The sequence below is a fragment of the Lissotriton vulgaris genome, chromosome 1_1, assembly GCF_964263255.1.
Source record: "Lissotriton vulgaris chromosome 1_1, aLisVul1.2, whole genome shotgun sequence".
Taxonomy (NCBI): Eukaryota; Metazoa; Chordata; class Amphibia; order Caudata; family Salamandridae; genus Lissotriton; species Lissotriton vulgaris.
Window position 1 is genome coordinate 1,574,567,221 of NC_141685.1, and position 22,090 is coordinate 1,574,589,310.

Consider the following 22,090-nt stretch of genomic DNA (forward strand, 5'->3'; position numbering starts at 1 on the left):
GTGATATGACACTAGGTCTGGTGCTGCCGGCCCACCCTTTGCTACCGGGTGCTGCAATTTAGATAGCGCAACCCTACATCTACCTGTTCCTCTGATCAGCTCAAATAGTATGGATTCCAAATCCCAGAGCAGCTGGTGAGGCACCATCAGTGGCAGCATGGAGAAAAAATAAAGCAGTCTCTGTAGCACCACCATCTTAAAACACAGATATTGACAATGTTGTCCAAAGGTTTTACACTAGCTCAAAGTGCTCCAACACCCATATAATAGGTCTTGGGGGTATGGTAAATGTTGACTTCTAAATATTTCATACAGGGAGGGTTCAAGGTGAAACTGTGCAAATTCTGGGGAGGGTCAGTATTCTTACAGAGTGGAAACAGATAAGATTTCTACCAATGAATGTGCAGGCTCGACACTGCACCAATACACTCCATTAAGCTTATTGCACCACGTGAGTCCAGTCCGACAACTCAGTGGAACAATAGCATATCATCAGCATATAATGCTGCATAATGGGATTGCCCTCAAATGTCCAGGCCATAGTAAAATCTCCCTGAGTGAGTAGTATGGGACAATGGCTTCATTGAAATGGAAAATAATAAGCAGTAGAGCGAACACCCCTGCCTAATCCATGCCCCACATTGCATGGATCAACTATAGCTCTGCCTGCATGCACCTGTGCCATGGGACCCAAGTAGAGAGGTTTGATCCATTGTATAAACCGAGGACCCAACCCCATTTGAGTCAGAACTCGATATGAGAAATCCAAACCCATTGCCATAACTGCTGCTGTCCATTTATTTAAGAATTAATCATTTACAAGTGAAAGGAATCTACAGATATTGAGCGCGATGTTGCACCCAGGAATAAATCCAATTTGATCTATGGGAATCAAGGTGGGCATATGGGGCAGGAGTCCGGTCGCTAGAATTTTACTAAGAATTTTGTAGTCTAAACGACTGTGGGAGGACAACTAAGTTTTAGGTGCGGATACCTAGGGCCTCACAGATAGACATCAGTAGATAACCAAATTTAGAGCTACAAAATAAAATTTCTACTATTTTTGAGCCAAGGCAAAGAACTCCAAGGGCAGACCAACAGCTCATGGTACTTTTCTGCACACTATATTTTTAATGGCAGCTCTTACTTCTTTTGTTGTAAAATCACCCCCTAATCTGTCTGCATCTTCTTGCAGAAGTGTCCCTAAGTACCCTAGGGCCAGACAGTCCTCAAGGGCCAGAGGTGGTATCTCAAGCGATGGGGCATTGAGGCATTGATAACAGTCCCAGAACCTAGTATTGATGGCGAAATGGCTATATAAAGGTTTACCAGTATCCAATTCCAGTGCTAAAATCAAGGAACACCTGTTTTTTTAGTTAATGACCGACGTCAATTGGGTGCCTGATTTATCATGCTCTGCCTGAGCACGAGTCAGATATTCCTTTTAATCACAGCAGCAGAGTATCATAACTCGGGCTGCCTTAATTCCTTTGCCTACTACAATAGGTGCTTAAGGGCTGGGTTTTAGAGGCTTCGCTGCTCAAGGACTCGTAATGCCCTTTCCTGAGCTTCAACCTCCACAGCCAATCTATGTTGTACCCCAACCACTTCCACAATTCAGTGACTCCTAGTCACTGATTTAAATGCATCCAACTCAATCAAAGGGAGTGCAGCAGTCCCACTATTGAAGGCGAAGAAAGCACTTACGGCATCTCCAATGTTGTTTTGGAAGATTGGGTCGTCCAATGCCTCTACGCATAATCGTCAGTCAGGGATGCATGAGCGCTCACACTCCCAATTCAAAAGGAGTAGCACTGGGTTATGATCTAATGTTGTTCAGCACAGATATTGCACATTGTGACCCACTTCATGGACATTCGGGGGAATAGGAAGGGGTCAAGTGTAACATGGGTCTTTTGCATTCCTGAATAGTATAAATAATCTCATGCCACAGGGTGGAGTCACCTCCAAGAGTCTACCAAACCCCACTGCCACTGCCAATCAGAGAAAATGTGTGCTGTTTGGGTCACCAGGGAACTCTCAGGGGTGGATGGGAATGATCAAGGGCAGGATCTATGGTACTGCTAAAATCCCCTCCTAGTAATATGGTCTGAGTCAGGTAAGGTGCCAAGACTCAGGAGAGTTCTGCACAGAACCCACTTTGGTTAGTATTGGGGGCATAAACTGGTGCTAGCAATTCACAATGATGGCGGAGCAATTGCTTTTTCTCCGGATCTCCAACCGACCCCTGCCCTCACCACGTCTTCAACAAGGCCGACGTTGTCATCGCACCCCACCTGCGGGACATCATCAACACCTCCTTCAACACCGCTACCTTCCCGGAGAACTGGAAGCATGCCGAACTCAGCGCCCTACTAAAGAAGCCATCAGCCGCCCCCACCGACCTCAAGAACTACCGACCCATCTCTCTGCTCCCGTTCCCCGCTAAAGTCATCGAGAAGACCGTCAACAAGCAGCTGGCTGTCTTCCTCGAGACGAACGGATCCCTCGACCTCTCGCAGTCTGGCTTCCAGGCCAACCACAGCACCGAGACCGCCCTGATCTCTGCCACCGATGACATCCGAGCTCTGCTCGACAATGGAGAAACAGCGGCCCTCATTCTCCTAGACCTCTCCGCAGCCTTCGACACTGTCTGCCACTGTACCCTAGTGCAGCGCCTCAGCAACGTCGGAATCCAGGAGAAGGCACTGGAGTGGACCATCTCCTTCCTTGCCGGAAGGACACAGAGAGTCCACCTCCCCCCGTTCAGGTCAGAAGCCACCAAAGTCATCTGCGGCGTTCCTCAAGGCTCCTCACTCAGCCCAACCCTCTTCAACGTCTACATGAGTCCCCTCGCAGCCATCGCACGCCAGCACAACCTCAACATCATCTCCTACGCCGACGACACCCAGCTGATCCTCTCCCTCACCAACGACCCCGCCACCGCCAGAGCCAACCTACACGAGGGGATGAAAGAGGTAGCCGAATGAATGAAGAACAGCCGCCTGAAACTGAACTCGGACAAGACGGAAGTCCTCATCCTGGGATCTTCACCCTCTGCCTGGGACGACTCCTGGTGGCCCCCGCCCTAGGCAGCGCACCCAAACCAACAGACCACGCACGCAACCTGGGCTCCTCCCTCTCCATGACCAGATGAGTCAACCCCGTCTCCTCGTCGTGCTTCAACATCCTACGCATGCTACACAAGATCTTCCGGTGGATCCCCACCGAGACCAGGAAGACGGTCACCCAGGCCCTCGTCACCAGCCGACTGGACTACGGTAACTCCCTCTACGCCAGAACCACCGCCAAACTCCAGAAGAGACTCCAGCGGATCCAGAACGCCTCAGCATGACTCATCCTGGACATCCCCCGTCGCAACCACATCTCCGGACACCTGAGAGACCTGCACTGGCTCCCGGTCAACAAGAGAATCACCTTCTGTCTCCTCACCCACGCAAACAAAGCCCTGCACAACCAAGGCCCAGGATACCCCAACAGCCGCCTCAACTTCTACGCTCCCAAACGCCAGCTTTGATCGACCGGCCACGCCCTCGCCGCCGTCCCCCGCATCCGAAGAGCCACCACAGGGGGAAGGTCTTCCTCCTACCTCGCCGCCAAGACCTGGAACTCCCTCCCGACCCACCTCCGCCTGACCCAGGACCACCTCGCCTTCAGGAAGCAGCTCAAGACCTGGCTGTTCGAGCAGTAGCGGACCCCCCTCCCCTAGCGCCTTGAGACCCTCCGGGTGAGTAGCACGCTATACAAATGCTTTGATTGATTGATTGATTGATTGCTTCCAGATTCCAAAGTGGTATGCTTGCCATCAGCAGCTGGATGGCCAATAACTGCCTAAAGGTAAATTCCAAAAAAAACAAGGTTCTGATATTGGGCAAGCTCTATCCTGTCTGGTCCTCCATCTGGTGGCTCACCGACATGGGTCCACCGCCTCTCCCGGTGTCGAAAGTTAGAAACCTAGGTGTTGTATGTGACAACAAACTGGCTTTTACCTCACATGCCAATGCTGTCGTCTCGTCATCCTTTTACACTCTAAGAATGATAAAAAACTTCTACCCTTCCTTCCACCCAATGCTGGAGAACCCTTATTAACACCCTAGTTATGTCTAAAATTGATTATTGCAAATGGCCTTCTCATCAACGCTAAGAAAAAGGTCACTAACGGACTGTAGATGGTGCAGAATTCAGCCACTAGATTGATAACGAGCACCCCTAAGTATCAACCAATCTCATCAGTGGATATATGTTGTTAGCACGCATACTTTTAGCATGCATACTATTACCACGCAATTTTTACAACGCAGGACCCTTTACAACGAATGCCTTTACAACGCATTACACTACAACGCAGATACTATTACAACGCATACCATTACAACGTAAGTATAGGTAAGTATATAATATTTTAAAATAATGTAACTAAAAATTATTTAAATATTTTAATTAATTATATTAATTTTTATTTAAGAATTTGTAAATATATGTTAAAAATACACCAATACCCCAAAACCCAATCCCAGCCCTGAAACCTAAAAATACCCCTGTACCCCAAAACCCAAACCCAGCCCTGAAACCTAAAAATACCCCTGTACCCCAAAACCCAAACCTGAAACCTAAAAATACCCCTGTACCCCAAAACCCAAACCCAGCCCTGAAACCTAAAAATACCCCTGTACCCCAAAACCCAAACCCAACCCTGAAACCTAAAAATACCCCTGTACCCCAAAACCCAAACCCAACCCTGAAACCTAAAAATACCCCTGTACCCCAAAACCCAAACCCAGCCCTGAAACCTAAAAATAACCCTGTACCCCAAAACCCAAACCCAACCCTGAAACCTAAAAATACCCCTGTACCCCAAAACCCAAACCCAACCCTGAAACCTAAAAATACCCCTGTACCGGAAAACCCAAACCCAGCCCTGAAACCTAAAAATACCCCTGTACCCCAAAACCCAAACCCAGCCCTGAAACCTAAAAATACCCCTGTACCCCAAAACCCAAACCCAGCCCTGAAACCTAAAAATACCCCTGTACCCCAAAACCCAAACCCAACCCTGAAACCTAAAAATACCCCTGTACCCCAAAACCCAAACCCAGCCCTGAAACCTAAAAATACCCCTGTACCCCAAAACCCAAACCCAGCCCTGAAACCTAAAAATACCCTTGTACCCCAAAACCCAAACCCAACCCTGAAACCTAAAAATACCCCTGTACCCCAAAACCCAAACCCAGCCCTGAAACCTAAAAATACCCCTGTACCCCAAAACCCAAACCCAGCCATGAAACATAAAAATACCCCTGTACCCCAAAACCCAAACCCAACCCTGAAACCTCAAAATACCCCTGTACCCCAAAACCCAAACCCAACCCTGAAACCTAAAAATACCCTTGTACCCCAAAACCCAAACCCAACCCTGAAACCTAAAAATACCCCTGTACCCCAAAACCCAAACCCAGCCCTGAAACCTAAAAATACCCCTGTACCCCAAAACCCAAACCCAGCCCTGAAACCTAAAAATACCCCTGTGCCCCAAAACCCAAACCCAGCCCTGAAACCTAAAAATACCCCTGTACCCCAAAACCCAAACCCAATATCCCTAATAAATGTTTTAAAAAAAGATAAACTTACCTATACTTACGTTGTAATGGTATGCGTTGTAATAGTATCTGCGTTGTAGTGTAATGCGTTGTAAAGGTATTCGTTGTAAAGGGTCCTGCGTTGTAATAGTTTCGTTGTAACAGTATTTCATGCTAAAAGATGCGTGGTAACAGTTACATACCTCATCAGTAGTACGAAACCTTCATTCGCTACCTATAATAAGCTAAACTAAGTTCAAGGCTCTTTGCATTGCCTTCAAGGCCAAACATAAAACTGGACCTGACTTCCTAAAGAAAGCCTTGTGACGATACACTCCCAATAGAACCATCCACTCATCAACGGCCAACCTTTGGAATATTCCCCGCACAAAAAAAGTAGCATGGGGTGACAGTAGATTCACTGTCGCCACTGCCAAACTATGAAACACCCTTCCCCAGATATCAAATCATGCCCAACACTATTTGCCTTTAGGAAGCTGATTAAGACTTGGCTTTTTAATCAATAGGCACCTCTTCTCTGGCTCCATCCTCTACACAGTCCGCAGCGCCGAGACACCCAAGGGTATTTGCATGCTCTACAAATTGCTTAAATAAATAAATAAATTCAAGGCAGCTAATTGCGCACTTGTGACTGAGTCGAAATGGGCCCCTGGGTGTGTTTGGTTCTTTTCAGGGGTGGTCACCTGCTGTGCCTTCTATTCTTCAGTGCAAGGTCTCCTTCCCATTGAGGGAGACAATCTATGCATTCCCATAGGGACTGTGGAGATGCAAAACATTGCACCTTCTCGCCAAGGGTCACCCACAATCTGGCTGGGAACAACATGGCATATGTGATGCCTAGTTGGTGAAGTCATATTTTAGCATCTGTAAAAGAGGCCCTTTGCTTCTGAACTTCTCAAATGAAGTAAGGGAAGAACATGATTTTATGTTTCTCCACCATGCTGTCTCCACAGACTCTGGCCTGGCTCATGATGTGATTGCAGTTCCAGTAGTGCAAATGTTTTGCCACTATTGGTTGAGGAGTGGCTCCGGGCAGCAGGGGCTGTGAGGGAACATGATTAACTCATTCCAACACATACTAGGAAGAAAGTCCTTTTCTTTTATCTATGCCTCCAGGAAGTCGATAATATTTGCACCAGTGCCCTCATTACATTCCGGAAGCTCAATAATTCTGATGCACTCTATTTGATATATTTTCAGCTCTTGTTTCTGAACTTTTAAACTTTTTTTGCAAAGATAGATAGCCTTGTTTGCACTGGTGTGAGGTCATCTATTGCATGTTCAGTAGTGGTGACTCGCTCAGCCAGCCTCCTCTGATCATTTCACAACGGTCCGGCTGTAGCTCACGGTTAAGGCAGTCCAGGACAGGGGACTGGGATAAGTCCGGTGGCGGGGGCTGTGAGAGCAAATTAAGTGTCTCAGAGATCCGCTGAGCCTTCTAGCCTATGCCTCAGAGTGCAACAAATTCCTTCGCACGCTACAGCCCCCGACGCAAGACCCTCCGTTAGCGAACGCTCCCAGCAACCGGACTGCTGTTTCCAGTGACGCTACACTGTGCTTCCAACTAGCAGGCACATGCTCTGGACACTTCCTCCCTCTTCCCTCACAGTGTCACCAGAGCACTTTTTGAATCGTGTAACCATTCTCCTGATGATGACCTCATGCTAAAAAGGTTGAAACGCCGTCGACTCTACAACGCCAATTGCGGCAACCAAAGGGTCATTCACAAATAATGGAACTATGTTTGTGATTGTAAATACTTTTTTTTGACCCCACTGTTTAGTGCTTTTTCGTCGCTCCACATTGTTGCTTAATCACTTGTGTCACTGCGCCGTTCACCCACCACGACTCTACCAGTGCACATTTTGGTTGTTATGTTTACTACATTTCAGTTGTATTTTGTGCTTCTATATGCAAATGACAACCCTTCAACCCCACCTTGGTCTCCCTAGTCCCTTTCCTGTGCTATGTAATTAATACTCATGTTTTACAGTCCCCCTACATGATTTACCAGTTGAGACATTGTCCTTTTGCTGCTACACTTACCTGGTATCAGCTGGATCAACAGGTGCTTCCATAGAACAGGGGCAGTCATCAACTCCAAGCACACACCAACATGTTCTATGAGTATTTATTCAGGTTATGAGTATTTACTCAGGTTCAAATTCACTCTGTCCTCATGCTCCAAAAAGTGGTCAAAATATTCAATGCAGCTCTACGCCCTTGCTAGTCTACACTATAATACCGGTAGCAGCAGCATCAATCATTCCTTTTGTACATTTCTGCCTTGCCCTGTGTGTGATGCATTTTCACTAGGTGGTTGCAGCGCTTGTGTGGAGCGAGTTCTTTGTTTTTTGCCTTTTGCCACCTTGCTCTACCGCACTGTAAGTCTTCCCAGCAGCAGCAGCAGCATCAATCACACCCTCTCGGTAGAAGCAGCATAGATATCAGTAGTTTCAGCACTAATCACACACTCTCTACATTACATTATTTCACTGTGCACAATGCACTTACACTAATATCTGTTTCAGCCGCTAGGTTTGTGTCAGGCGAGTTCTTTGTTTAATGCCTTTATGCCACAATAGCAGAAGCAAAAAGAACAATTGATAGACAGAATGCACAACAATATCATGCATTCACCCCAGTACAGAGATCTGGGCCTAAATCCATCGTTTTTTTGCTCATCATGACATCCCAGTTTGGACCCAGCCACATGCAAATCGTTCTTGGCCCTGCACTTGGCAATTCAGGCTGGAAGGTTTTGCCCAGACGTGGGTCTCGTGGCCAGTACACCACTGGATTCAAGCTAGCCTGGCTGATGAAGGGTGATGCCCTGAAACTGGTCCCAGCATGCTTGTTTCTGTCCCAGGGAGGACCTGGCTTGGCAGTTCGGGCTGGACTGTTCCCACAAGGAACAGGATCAAGACTGATTTGCATATGGCTGGGTCCAAACTGGGGTGGTGTGGTGAACAAAAGACTGATGGATTTTATCCAGAATATTGTGCCTGGGGTGAATGTTTGCATTGTCCAGCATTCCGTCCATCAATTGTTTCTTTTGCATATTTCACCCTTAGTGGGAAGAGTATGCCCAGACGTGAGCCCTGTGCTCACTACACCACTAAATTCAAGCTAGCCTGGCAGATGAAGGGTGATGCCCTGAATCCGGTCCCAGGATACTTGTTTTTGGTCTAGCGTGGACCTGGTTTGGCAGTTCGGGCTGGTCTGTTCCCACAAGGAACAGGGTCAAGACTGATTTGCATATGGCAGGGTCCAAACTGGGGTGGTGGGGTGAGCAAAAGAATGATGGATTTTACCCAGATCCTTGTGACTGGGGCTGAATGTTTGCATTGTCTAACATTCTGTTCATCAATTGTTTCTTTTATAATAGTAGAAGCAGCATCAATCACACCCTCTGTACATCACTGTCTTGTACTTGGGTGAGCTACTTACAGCAACACTCTGTTTTGGTTCTGCTTCAGGCCCTTATTACTATCCTTAACCTTTGTTTTTTTTCATTGAATGTTGTTTTAAAAAAAATTAAAATGTGTTTTAAATCAGAGTGTGGAGTATATTGATTGGAATGTAATAAAGTGTAGTGTAGTAAAATACAGTGAAGGATAGTTTTGAAGAGCCAAGTGTCATAGAGTGGAGTAGTATTGCATAGTGGAAAAGAATGGAGTCTAGTAGAGTGGAGTGACACAGAGTGCTGTGGGGTAAAGTGTTATACAGTGGAGTTGCATGGTGTGCCGTATCATGGAGTGGAGTATCGTAGAGTGTAGTGGTGTGTTGTGCAGTGTAGTGGCGTATCGAAGAGTAGAGCTGAGTGTCATCTACTGCAGTGTCATAAAGTGGAGTGTGGTCGAGTAGAGTGTCATAGAGTGTCATAGAGTGGCATAGAGTGTAGCAGAGTGTTGTAGAGTGTAATGGCATAGACTGGAGTTCAGCGCAGCAGTGTGTGATATAGTTTCGTGTTGTTGAGTGTAGTGTCATGCAGTAGAGTGGCAGAGAGTCTTAACCTCTTGGCTGCTAGGCGTTTTCCCCCTCCTGTGCTGGGAATTACCATTTTGCTGTTTGCATGACGAGCTCAGCTCGTCATCAGCACACGACACCCGTGGGTGATGACGAGCTGAGCTCGTCATCAGCATCGAAAGGGTTAAACAGTATAGTGTTGTACAGTGGAGTATCATTATTTATGAGAACACAGTGTATGGTAGAATGGCGAGATATAGGTAGTGTTGGCTGCTTAGGGAGCTGAAAAGAGTGTGTAATAAGGTCTGTATTGTAAGGTTTGCTAACTATGGCTCAGCTTTAAACTTTGTTTTTTTCGTTGTGTTTCAATCGTTTTAATTTGTTTGTAATAAATGGGGTTTCAAATTGTAGAGTACAATGTTGCAAGTGGAGAAATGGTATGTGGAGTGTAATACGCTAAAGTGGAGGAGAGTGCAATAAAATGTATTGTCATAATCTTAAGTATTGTACATTGGAATTAAGTTTAGTAGAGTGTTGCTGTTATGCCACTCACCTGGAGTACTTCTCAGCAGAGACAATGCTGGACCACTACTCACTCCTGGTGCTGCATCTGATCGAGGAAATGAAACCTTGTATCAGGGGATGCCCCAGAACGGAAGCGGAGTATGGATAAAATAATAAAAAAAGATACTTGCATCCTCAGGTTTTGCTATGGATCCAAAAGGGTGTATGCGTAGTGAGCTCTTCCGGCCATAGGGCTGCATCTTCTGAGTAGGGTAAATGAGGCGTGCTGAAAGTAACAACAAGGAGGGAATTATTATGTAAATGTAAAATGTAAATGTAAATGTAAAATGTAAATGTGTATGTCTTGTAAAGCGCACTGCTACCCGGAGGCATCCTGGCGCTATAGACCGCTGGGGAACCCCTCCTGGCTTTCCCTGTGAGGTGTTCCCTCCTGGGTATCTCCAAGGTGAAACCAGGCATACCTGGCGTTTGTGGGGGGCCGTTGTGGAGATGAGGCAAGCTAATGCCCAGAGTAGGCACCGAGGTGAGAATTATCGAGTCCGCTGACCCTGGTTCACGACCCTGCCGTGGCGGGAATTGAACCCTGGTCCCGGCCCGTCCTCTGCTTCCAGGTCTGCCGCCTCTAACCAGTGAGCCACACCACTCCACTCCATTATGATATGTCCAGCGCTGTGCTCTCATAACATATTACATGCATGATTGCACTCACTTACATATGGTCTTATTCTATTACAGCATAGAATAAATCTTATTAGATATATACCTGGGAATTGTCCTGTTCCTTAAGAAGAACCAATCAATGTGCAATCGTGATTTCACCTTTAATGCAATATTATCACCATATGAATTGTTGTCAACTAGTCTTTACACTTGATACATTGTTCTCATTACACCTTCAGTCATTGGTTTGTCACAACACACATCCCATCTGTAACAGTGTGCAAAGAACACCAACCAATGCGACTTCTAACACAGTCTCTGACTTTGTCAAACTTGTCCTTTCTGTGAATGTCTCTGATAGCTTTTGTAAAATTGTTAGTGCACTAACCACATAAGTCTTCTTACTTAACCTTGTTTTGCTTGCTTTTGACATTCTTACAGGTACCTTGCAGCCATGATGGTTCAGGAAGTGGAGCTCGAGGAAACAAGGTGGCTCGCAGGGAGATGTTGTTGCAGGACCTAACAAATATCAGGTAAGCAGGAACAACTGGGCTGGGTAGCAGGGAATGATGGGTAGTGTCCTTGGTCCTAGGCAAAGATCTCCAGGAGAGCAGGAAGGAGGAGAGGCCGGTTCTCCCAAGCAGATACAAAATCAAACACTTTCTGATGGTTCAGGGGCAGTATTTAATACCATACCCAAAATCAAATGAGTTCGACATGTGTTTCAGAAGTCTTGCAGGACTTCAGGAGGCACAAGGCACAAACAGTTATCTGGGCAAGAGGCAGAACAGTTCTCTGAGCACCTGGAAGGATACATGGCACAAAATGGTTCAGAGAAATCAAAATAACACTGCATATTCTACAACAATAAAAGAGCCTGAGGGATATTACAAATTGAGAACAATAAGAGTAGGCCCTGGGGGATCCAATAATATAAAGAATAAGTCTCAGCGTAGCTAATTGTACCATTCATCCTGCTGGCCATGGGGATACCACTGAGCTGATTAGCAAAATGGGTCATGGGGATGGCGACATGATTCCTTGAACAGTAGTCTAATGCACATACCATGCAGGGCCGGGCACAGGAACCCAGGGTCATGCCAGTAGTAGCTTAACATACAGTGTAGTAAAGTATTATATTGGATAGAGGCATGGTCTCTCATATAGGGAGTCAAGTATCATAGACTGGAGCAGCAAGTTGTGCAATGGAATTGTTAAATATTGCTGCTTCTCTAGTATAACTGTCAAGCTATTTTTGCAGCTGTTTGGAAAAGTAACTCTCCTCCCACTTTGTTGAGCAAGCAGATCTTGTATGCCCATCTTAGTCATTTTGCATGCTTACATGAGCCAGGACTGCCCCTTATGATGACTATGTTACCCTAAGCATATATAAGGCCTCTGTTTTCTGCACTCCTCAGACTGCCTCATTCAGTTGCTAAGGCTTCTGTGTGATGTAGTCTCACTCATTTGAGGTTAATAAAGATGCTCTTTTATATTCAGCTTCTGTGCCAATTTCGTCTTTGTTGGTTTAAAAGGACCAAGTATCAGTGGGATCCCTGAGAAGTTTTCTATTTTTTTTTTTACAAATGGCGCCCAACGTTGGGCTCATCTGAGAAGTGGCTATCTAAGGGAGTAATCTTGTCAGGACACAGAAATCTACTGAGGAGGACAGGACAGGATTCTACTAAGGAGGTACTCTGTGCACGGAGATTCTGGGGATTCTCTGTCTCTGCAGCCCAGTATATTTCTGATCTTCCTGATTTTGATCCTCCACATGATGTCACTCCTGACTGAGAACCTTTTTGGCGTGAGTATTCTAAAAAGACCTTTAGGTCATTCAGAACTTGGCACTGCAGTTAGAATTTGAACAACCATTTGTTTGGTAAGAGTCGTTCTGTGGCACTTGCTGTTGGTTTGATGCCTTGGATTGGTAAGGTAGTTTAGTAACGCTTACTGTGGCTTTGGAATTTGGGAATTTGTGTTGGCCAACTTTGGATTTGTATGAGATAGATATACAAATTGCAATTTGTGTAGGCAAGTAATGAGGAGATTTTTCTCTGCTTGAATTTGTTTGAACGGCGCAACGTACGAAGAGTACCTTAAGCGCTACTTTGATTATAATATTTGCATATTCTGCAATATTTTTGGCATGCCAGTTTCAAGCACACATCGAAGAATGTGTTGCTTTTTGGAGGTGCCATAGTGAGATGTGAATTAAATTAGCTGGCTCCCTTGAGGGAATAGCTAGATAGGTCTAGGTATAAAAATATATTTCTTCCTTGGTGATTCAGTATCCCATGGAATTCAAATATGGGCATAATTCTGTGCACGGTTTTAAATAGAGATATGCAGAGTGATTTTTTGGTGTTCAGCCAGACAAAGGTAGTGAATTGAGTGTATTTTGGCTTCTTGGAAATAAAACAGTTTGTTGGGCTGTTTTTTTTGCAGTCTTTTGGAATTGGTGCTAACTAGGGCTGAGCTAATGGGATTTAGTTTGAATTAATTCGCCCTCATGTTACATTTGTACATTTGCTAAAAGGATTGGGGTTTGGGTATTCATATTTTTTACCTCCTCAAAAGTGCTATGTACCTCCTATAACTTTGTTTATGGACAGTTGCTACAAATAGGGGTTGATAGTGTTGACAGATGTGAAACCTGTTTCAGGTTTCCTCCTCTGAAAATGGGGGAAAGAGGCTAGCTCCTCTACAAATTAAGGCTAGGTAATATGTATGTTGCTCTGTCCTTTTCTCAATTCTTTTTAGCCTGTCTAAGCTGTCTGTGAAATAGCAATGAGACACTTAATTGTCTATTTAGTAATACTGTTTTAAACATTGTTAGCATTGATAAAATGTATAAAAATGTATATGTTATGTTACTGCCCATCCTGTTTGATGACATTATGGCAGGTTCAGTAGTCTAGATTGTTTTTCCCTTATTTTGACCTTTATGGGGAGCCAGATGTGGGTAGTTTTTGTTCTAAAATTCTTAGGTGATAACACCATTATTGTATGTTATTCCATGCTACATAGTTTTGCAAGGGCATTGCTAGGTCTGTGTAAATAAACTGACAGTCCTTATTAGAGCTGATGTTGCATAGTTTGGATCATGAAAAGTAGCACGCAGGGAAGATGCCCATGTGATCCTTAGCAAAAATTTTTTTGAATGAAATATTGTTTTATAGATAAGAACCCTGTTAAATTAGCAGTTTTAGATTTTTCTGCTGCTCCTATAACATGACAGCATGGTCCTAAAGCGTACAATGTAGGTGGTTTTATTAAGAAGAATCATTTTAAAAGTATCTGCAGTCATGTACAAGTAATGTAAAGTTTATGAGCAAAAGTGTAGAACATTTTCATTGTTGAGGGTTTTCAGATTATTACACAGGAATACACCAATGTAAGGATTTAGGGTATGTCTGTGTAGTTTTTCTCTTTTCCTCTGAGTTTAGTAAATGAATACAGACTTCCTTGGCTGCTTGGGATCGAGTGATGTATTACTCTTGTTCACCAAAGAGTTCCTTTTATACTTGCCAATAGGTCCAGGCTGTTGTTTTTTTCTCTCTCATAGATAGAATAAAGTGGTTCTTGGGTGCCTTGCTAATATATGGGCGCATTCCAAGACTAGGAAGTATTCTAAGACTATCCTCTCCTTTGTTAGACTGTTTCTGTGCCTTGTCTTAAGACCTTTTGTTCTGTCCACCAATAGATATTTGCTGCCTTACAACCATTGCCAGAGGGGCCCGGACATCAGATTCAGCCTGGAGAGTCAGCGTCAGCACCAGTCCAGCTTGAAGCTAAAGTGAAGGTAACCAGCAAAGGCATTGCTGGCAACTATGACCTCAGTGAAGGCGGAAACCCTGTGATCAAGTGTGTACCCCTACCACTGTCTTGGGCGAAAGACGGGGTCACAAATCAGAAAGGAGAAATTGTGGTTGATGCCCAGCTAAGTGTCACAAACCGACCAGAATGGCGAGGAGGCTTTGCTTGAGGTGACCCCTTTTGAAACAAGGGTTGCTTCAGAGATCCTAGCATCACGCCTCTGAATCCTGGTCCTAAAGTGAATGCAAGTTTGCTCCTTTGTTTGTTGGTCAAGAGATACCTGGGTACACTGGGTGCAATGTGTGGCCCCAACGAATGAGCAGTGCGCCAGCAGAGCAATACAGGAGTTAGGGAAGGACTTGAGATTAGGGTACAAGTGCTGTGTCTCTGGTGCCTGTTAGATTGAAGTGAAGAAAACTGGTGCACTGCCTAAGACACTGGACAGGATCACTAAGAGCATTTGCCTGGTGGGTGACTGGCCTATCCTGCAAGAAGCGACTTTTTTCTATGAAACTGGGCTGTGATTCTTGAGTTGCGAGTTGCGAGCCTGCCTATGAGGCTCAAACGGACACAGGGAGAAGACTTCCCATCTGGCTTGGTTGTACAGCAGCTTCAATTTCCCCAAGGACTTCTTCTTTTTGTCAATAATATACCCTTTTAGTCGTCCCACTTTTGAAGAGGAACAGCCCTTTGCAGTTCTTCGTTTTAATTCCTATGGCCCTGTTTGGTCCTCCTGGTTCCAGATATGATTTATGTTCTAGCCCTCATAAAAGGAAAATGTAACAGTCAATTGGAAAATGTTTTTATTAGATATGTGCTGTTGGCTATTCTGAACTTAAAATGAATAGTCACTGAAATGCATAGGAGCCCTGAAAATGTTTACGCAATGATTTTAGGATTTGCTTTTGCTTAGGGTTAGAAAAATGATAATTCTGTTTGTGATAGTGGTCATTACTTTCTAAGTATGTTAATTATGACCCAATGCTTCATTCTCCTTGTATTCCTGCTTATACCTTAAATGTACCTGCTTAATGAAATGTTGAGAATGGAAAATGCCCACCAAGCAATGAATTAGGATATTGATAAATTTATGAAAATTAATGTTTAAATATTTTCTATGTTCCTACTGGATCATAGGAATGTCTTTAGCTCATGCTAAAAGGACCATCTGTTAAATATTTGAGGGATTTGTTATAATGAGCTGAAAGCCATTTTGTATTTCTGGCAGCCATTTTGTTTGCCATGTGCTGCCACGTGCTCGCCATGTGCTCTGTCCTCCCTCAGTGTTGACTGCTCTTGTAATCTGCTTAGAAATTAACTATATTTAGCAACTTCCACCTTTGCACATGCCCAGAAGAGCCTAGCTAGTAGAATGCACCTGCTTCTCTAGTATAACTGTCAGGATATTTTTGCTGCTGTATGGAGAAGTAACTCTCCTCCCACTTTTTTGAGCAAGCAGATCTTGTATGTCCATCTCAGTCATTGTTCATACTTACATGAGCCAGGACTGCCCCTTGGTATTATGATGACTATGTACCCCTAAGCATATATAAGGTCTCTGTTTTCTGCACTCCTCAGACTGCCTCATTCAGTTGCTAAGGCTTCTGTGTGATGTAGTCTCACTCATTTGAGGTCAATAAAGATGCTGTTTTATATTTCAGCTTCTGTGCCACTTTTCTTCTCTGTTGGTTTAAAAGGACCAAGTATCAGTGGGACCCCTGAGAAGGTTTCTATTTTTTTCACAGAATGGTGTGTCAAATAGTAGAGTAGGGCATCATAGACTGTCATGGAGGACAGAATAATGTTTTAGAGTGGAGTAGGGTAAAGTAGATTGTCTTAGAGTGTGGTATTGTCAAGTGGAGTGTCATAGAGTAAAGTGGAATAGGGTGTTGTAGAATGGAGTGCTGTGTCATATAGTGGAGTGGCGCATCATAGAGAAAAGAGTGACATGTCGTCAAGTATCATACAGAGTAGTACAGTGTTGTAAAGTAGATGGGCATAGAGTAGAGTCAATTGTCATACAGTGGCATAGAATGTAGTACAGTGTTGTAGAGTGGAGTTGCATACAGTGGAGTAGAGTCTCAGACAGAGAAGCAGCATAGTGAGGAGTATAGTACAGTCACTTAGAGTGGGATAACGTCTAGCAGGGTGGATCAGAGTGGATGGAGTACACTGGAGTTGGGAAGGGCAGAGTGGAGTGGGATGTCGTACACTATAGTGGAGTGGCGTAGCATACACTTAAAAAAAGTGTCATAAATTGGAGTACCATGTTGTACAGTAGAGTGTAGTGGAATGTCATACAGCATTGGAAAAGATGTAGACTACAGTAGAGTAGAGTGGCATACAGTGTAGCTGATTTTTGTAGACTGGACTGGTGTACAGTACAGTGTTGGACAGCGTGGTGCGGTGGATTGGTATATAATGTTAAAGAGTACAATGGCATTGAGTGGAGTGGAGTGGAGTAGTGTACAGTGGACTAGTGGAGTAGAGTGGGGTACTGTGAAAGAGTAGAGTGGAGTAAAGTGGGGTGCGTGGCATACAAAGAGTTGCGTTCAGTGAGGTATAGTGAACTAGAGTATTGTCTAGTAGAGTATTGTACAGTGCAATACAGTAGAGTATACTGTTGTACAGTGAACTGAAGGGGTATAAACTGAAAAAAAGTGTCAGAGAGTGCCATACTGTGTAGTAGAGTGTTGTAGAGTGGAGTTACGTAGAGTAATGTAATGTGCGAAACAGTGGAGCTGCAAAGAGTGGATTGTTGTATAGTAGTGTAGAGTGAGGCAAAGTCTCGTACAGTGGAGTAGAGTCGAGTGGAGTAAAACAATGTGGAGTAAAGTACAACAGAGTGTATTGGTGTGCAGTAGAGTACAGTGGCATTAAGTGGAGTGCACAGGCAAACCATAGGTAGTAAACTGTTATAAAGTGGAATGGGGTCTTGTACAGTACAGTAGAGTAGAGTGATGTGTCATATAGAAAAGTTTTGTATTGTGGAATGCAGTGTTGTACATTGGAGTGTATTGGCTTAGAGTGAAGTATAGAGTTGGACAGGGGATAGTACATGTATAGAGTGGCATAGATTGCTAAAGCATTTAGTGTAGTAGTGTAGTAGCAGACAGTGGAGTGGTGTAAAGTATATTAGCAAAGAGTGGGGTAGCATATAATGCAGTGGGGAGCAGTGAAATTGTGTGGACTGGTTTGGCATACACTGAAATGGGGTAGAGTGTAATAACATACCGTGGGGTGCCGTGAATCGGAGTGAAGTCAAACGGAATAGCGGAGTGGAGTAGAGTGGAGGGGCATACACTCGAGTGGCTTGGAGTAGCATGGAGTGGAGTGGCATACAGTGGAATGCGTAAAGTGTATTAGCATATACTGGAGTGGCATACAGCGGAGTGGCATATAGTAGAGTGGCGTACACTAAAGAGGTGCCGAGTGGAATTGCATATATTGTAATTGCATAGAGTGGACTGACATAGAGTGAAGTTGTGTACAGTGTAATAGAGTAGAGTGGAGTGTTGTACAGTGTATTGGCATAGAGTGAAATGGTGTATAGTGAAGTAGCGTAGAGTGGAGTGGCAAGTAATGGAGTGGTGTATACTGGAGTGTCATACAGTGGCGTGGGGTAGAGAGTAATAGCATACAGTTGAGTGGCGTACATTGGCGTGGGGTCCAAACAAATAGCAAAGAATGATGTGGGGTAGAGTGGACAGCCATACACTAGAGTGGCGTAGAGTGGATTGCCGGACAGTGGAGTGTTGTAGAGTAAAATGGAATAGAGCTGAGTGGAGTGGAGTACAGTAGAATGGCGTAGAATGAAATGGCATATAGTGGAGTAGTGTCCAGTTGAGTGGCGTACAGTGGCTTGACGAAGACAGAATTGCCGTATAGTGGCACTCTGTACAGTAGAATAGCATAGAGTAGTGTGGAGTAGAGTGGAGTGGATCATATAGTGCAGTTGCTACAGTGGCATAGCACATGAATGCAAGTGAAATTTAGCAGCAATGTATATCATGGTGTGTAGAGTAACGTAAAACAGAGAATTGCGCTGCATTATTTTCTCCAGATTTACCAATCAATGCAGGGCCGCACATGGATGCCTTGCGTTACTTTGTAAATCTGACTTAAGTATTGCATTGCTCATGCAACACAATGAGTAATGCAAGAGTCCCTCAATCCAATAATTCAGCTACACCTTAGTTTCCTTTTTGGTCATTGTACACTGTGATAACTTTGCAGTATACTGTGGTACATGGCGATTACAAGTCAGTATATGATTGGTTAATGGCTGTTTTAAGGGAATTAAAAAGCAACCTTGTTGTTTTTATAACACTTTGGCTGGGTTCAGTATTAGAGCTTTTCATTTAGGTAACAGAAGGTCCCAGTCTATTGCCACTTTATTAAAGTGGTATTAAGGAGGGGAATGTATTTATATATTTTTCTATGCTTCTACATATGTATGCTGCCATGTGCTGCACTAGATTCACAAAATGATTTACATTTCGCAAACGTACCAGAGTGACAGATATTGCTACGTTTCAATGCCATATAAGTTAAAGAAATACATACCATACTTAACTGCTGTACCCAAAAAACATCTTCTTTGCACCCTATTGTATAATCCAATAAAATTTCAAGTAAATCCATTTGGCCGTTTTCACGCAACATCAAATACAATGGTCTATGAAAATGCATTGGTGGAAAAACATTCTGTACCCCCTATTATCTTTGCTCTGCCATGACGATTCACTACAAAATGTACATCATCTCAAAATGTAGAAAATGCTATAGGTTTGGACAGTTTTGTGGTGATTCAGAAAACAGTAGAAAGTTATTAGGGAGCTAATATCTGAGGAATTCCTATCTTTGGGAATATCTACAGAGTGACAATCAGATCTAATGTGATTTCTTTCCTTTTATCTATTGATTTTTTTATGTATTTGTTGATTGGTTTACATAATCATGTTACCATAAATGTCTCTCTTAGTTGATTGTGTAATAATTTTGAAACTTCATATATACAGCCTAGTTTATTATTTAGGCTTCCTTGCTACTTTTATATGGATTGTGCTATATATGACGCCCTATGTTAATGAAAACCAATCATTGGTGTTCTAAAAAGTAAGTTTATTTTTTTTCCTAATGGCCGATTATCATGTGCTCCATTTAGTAGTTTGTGTAGCTCACTTGTTTATTTGGATCCATAGGAGAACATAAGGAAGATGGTTTCTTTTTGGCATGTTGTGCACAGTTTTATTTTGTGAGCCACAGAGCATGTAAAGGAATCTTATGTAGATTAAGATGTATTATATTTGCTATGTAATTGTTTATAGGTTTCCATTAGCAGGTAACTACAAATGGGTCTTTCAATTAATCTTTCAATTAATCATGTAGTGAATCCTAATCAGTTTAATTTATTCTTTGGGCTTACTTGCTAATTTTAGTAGGATTGTGCTATATGTTAAGGCAAAAGTGAATGAAAAGCAAGCATTAGTAATGTTATACAAATTAAGATAGTTCTTTTTTCGTGGTGACCAATTATCATGTCCTCCAAATAGTAGTTTTTCAGGATCACCACTAGGGCAATTTTTCTTTTTGTTGCACAGGGGTACATAAGAAAGATGTTTTTGTTTTGCTTGTTGGGCCAGTTTGTTTTGTGTACCAGGAAGCATGCAAAGAGCACTTGTGTTGATTAAGGTGTATTCTGTTTGTTTTTTGTTTTTAGATTTCCATTAGCATGAGACTATAAATGGGTCTTTCAATTGTTCATGTAGTGAATCTGAAATTTTACATGTGCAGTCTAGTTCAATTTTAGGGCTTCATTGCTACTTTTAATAGTATTATTCTACAAGATATCACTGAATTGAAAAACCTTATAGATACTTACTCGGCTCACCTGCACTAATCCACAAAATCATCTGCGCCCCCTAATATGTAATACTGCCAAATCTCGTAAAACTCAAGGTGATGGTTTTCCGGCTAAGCAAAATGCAAAAGTCTATTGAAAATGCATTGAATTTCCACCCCGTTTCGGCACCCTACTTTTTTTGTTGCCCTCCTTGACCAAACACAGCAAACCTTTTAGTGCTCCCAAAATGAATCAAGGGCAGCGGGTCTGCAAAGCTTCAGGCACAGGTGCAAAGTTATTAATGGACAAAAATCTGAATATTCACTACCTCAGATCATCCTAACTGTAACTACAGAGTGTCTTTCTTGAATCTATGATATGATATATGTTCCTGGGCCAATTTCAGCCAGGGGTACCCCATTCACAGGGGTCCTCCAGGCTGAAGCTGGGGGAGGTGGTCAAGCGGCCAGGGCCTGCCCATCTTTCTGTGCATGCCCCTAGTTCACCAACTCTCTACTGGTGCCACAGGGGGGCCTAGCAGTCCCTCTCAGCTCCCTGCCTTCTGCAGAAGCCGGCATTGCTTTTAGACATAGGGAGCTGCTAAACATTAAGCTACCTGTGTCTGAAAGCAATTGTGCTCTTCTTCCAGCAAGTGAGAGCATTTCTGGGTACTCACTAGCTAGAAGTGGAGCATTTTCTGTAGCTTGGTTGAAGCAGTAAAGCTCCTGCCAATCCACAGCACACAACTATGTCCCAGGGTGAAGACATAGCAGGAGCCAGCCCTGGGGGTGGCGGTCCCCAGGGCCTTCTATGGCTCCCGGAGGGGGGCCACATTGTCCCTCCTTCCTTGAATGTAGGGCCTGCCCTATGGAGGTCCCTGAGACTACTCATTGTAAATTGATTATCACCAGGAGTGGGTCCATGAGACCCCCTCATACCATTGAATAACACCCCGGGTCGGCTGTGATCCCTGGGACATTTATAAGCCTCAGGAGGGAAGCCACAACCCCCCTCCTTTATTTGCAAATTCCCCCTGGACCTAGTCCACCCAGGGGCCATTAGGTAAAGGAGAATAGAAGCCTATCCATTAAAAAAAAAATTGGGCAGTAGTTGCAGATCCAAAGCAGTTCCCGCTGAAATTTTTCTTAAAAAGAAGTTATTTTTACCTGGCGGAGGACCTCTGCCCCCCCAAGAGGCCTAAGGAGTAACTGTATTCCTAACCTGCCCCTATTCTTTAAAAAAAAAAGATTCTGTTAATAGGCTGAAGCCGATTCTCAAGATGGCTGGTTTAGAGTGTTGGCAGCCAATCAGATCTCAGCACGAGAATGGGATGGATCGCGGATGTTTCACGTCCTTATATATACAACTGAACATTTCTTTTAATAACTATGCAACTAGTGAATGGATCTACAACAAATCACAAAAAGTTACTTTCCTTGACCAACATCTACCTTTCTGTCAAATTTTGTGTAAATCCGTTCAACAGTTCGAGCTGTAGCTGCATCTAAGTTGCTATGGAAATTAACAGCATTTTAGGGACTCCCCTTTTTTTTCAGCCCATTCGACGGATCAACTTGAAAGTTCTAAGACAGCAGCTGAAGTGAGGGGCAAATTAGTTTTGAAAATTTCTCAAGGATTCATTAAGCAATGCCAA